At 34.7% G+C, this 1,981-nt stretch overlaps 1 non-coding gene across 1 annotated transcript; it reads left to right on the top strand.

Moving 5' to 3' along the window:
- Nucleotides 1–260: 260 nt before the first annotated feature.
- LOC148564378 (small nucleolar RNA R71) lies at nt 261–368 on the top strand. Its single transcript, XR_015884759.1, has one exon. It is a non-coding gene; the product is annotated as a small nucleolar RNA R71 (small nucleolar RNA).
- Nucleotides 369–1,981: the final 1,613 nt, after the last annotated feature.

The following is a 1,981-nucleotide window of genomic DNA, read 5'->3' as shown; positions in this document are numbered from 1 at the left end:
TGAGTCAATATTTTGTTCTGAGCCAATATGGCATTCAGAGTATCAATCTCAAGAACTCTTTTATTCTGACTTGTCCCATTATTCACAGGATTCCTTTCAGAGGTGTACATGAATTGGTTATTTGCAACCATTTCAATGAGTTCCTGAGCTTCTGCAGGCGTCTTCTTCAGATGAAGAGATTCTCTAGCAGAGCTGTCCAATGACATCTTAGACAGTTCAGACAGACCATCATAGAAGATACCTATGATGCTCCATTCTGAAAGCATGTTAGAAGGACACCTTCTGATCAATTGCTTGTATCTTTCCCAAGCTTTATAGAGGGATTCACCATCCTTCTGTCTGAAGGTTTGGACTTCCACTCTAAGCTTGCTCGATTTTTGGGGTGGAAAGAACTTAGCCAAGAAGGCATTGACTAGCTTTTCCCAAGAGTTCAGGCTTTCTTTAGGTTGTGAATCCAACCATGTTCTAGCTCTGTCTCTTACAGCAAAGGGAAAGAGCATAAGCTTGTAGACCTCGGGATCAACCCCATTGGTCTTGACAGTGTCACAGATTTGCAAGAATTCAGCTAAGAACTGATGAGGATCTTCCAATGGAAGTCCATGAAACTTGCAATTCTGTTGCATCAGAGAAACTAATTGAGGCCTTAAGCTCAAAGTTGTTTGCTAAAATGGTAGGGATTGAGATGCTTCTCCCATAGAAGTCGGGAGTAGGTGCAGTAAAGTCACCAAGCACCTTCCTTGCATTGTTGGCATTGTTGTTGTTTTCGGCTGCCATGGCTTCTTCTTGTTTGAAAGTTTCTGTTAGGTCCTCTATAGAGAGTTGTACTTTAGCTTCTTTTAGCTTTCTCTTCAATGTTCTTTCAGGTTCAGGATCAGCTTCAACAAGAATGCCTTTGTCCTTGCTCCTGCTCATATGAAAAGAGTGGAGAAGAAAATATGGAATCCTCTATGTCACAGTATAGAGATTTCTTGAGGTGTCAGAGGAAAATAAAAATAGAAGGATGAGGTAAAGAAGAAAGAATTCGAACTTATCAAGAGAGACAGAGTTCGAATTGCTGAAAATAGAGAAGTGTTAGTCCTTTAAATAGAAGGATTTTAGAAGAGGGGAAGAATTTTCGAAATTAAAGTAAAAAGATTTTGAAATAATTAAAAGAATTTTTGAAATTTTGGTAAATGATTTTCGAAAACTAAGATTGGGAAAGAAATTAAGTGATTTTTGAAAAATATTTTGAAATTAGAAATAAAAAAGATATGATTGAAAAGATATGATTGAGAAAATATGATTGAGAATCAATTAAAATCTTTTTTAAATTAAAATTGATTACTTAACTAACAGGAAATTAAAAGATATGATTCTAGAATTAAAATTTGATCCTTTCTTAATAGGCAAGTAATAGCTTGAAAATTTTGAGTTAAATCATTAATTGTAGCAAGGATTTTCGAAAATAATAATAATTAAAAAAATGGAAAGAAATTGATTTTGAAAAGATATGATTGAAAAGATATAATTTGAAAAAGATTTGATTTTAAAAAATTATGAATATTTGAAAAAGATTTGAATTAAAAACAAAATCTTCCCTCTAGTGTCCTCCTGGCGTTTAACGCCCAAAATGCTACCTTTTTGGGCGATTAACGCCTAGCCAGGTACCCTGCCTGGCGTTTAAACACCAATTTTCCTTCCTCACTGGGCGTTTTGAACGCCCAGCTTTTTCTCTGTAATTCCTCTGCTGCATGTTCTGAATCTTCAATTCTCTGTATTATTTACTTGAAAAGACATGGTTGGAAAACTAAGTTTAAACAAATAATGCATGCAGGACACCAAACATAGAAGTTTGTATGCTAAGGACTATAACAATTTGAAAATGCATATGAAAAACAACAAAAGACACAAAACAAGAGAATTTAAAGATCAGAGCAAGGAAATCATCAAGAACAACTTGAGGATCAATGAAGAACATAATGCAAGTAATTTTCGAAAAGTA

This window comes from Arachis ipaensis, chromosome B5 (genome assembly GCF_059453495.1).
Source record: "Arachis ipaensis isolate K30076 ecotype BB chromosome B5, ASM5945349v1, whole genome shotgun sequence".
NCBI classification, from domain to species: domain Eukaryota; kingdom Viridiplantae; phylum Streptophyta; class Magnoliopsida; order Fabales; family Fabaceae; genus Arachis; species Arachis ipaensis.
Note: the sequence above shows the minus strand (reverse complement) of the source record. Positions and strands in the feature narration are given on the sequence as shown.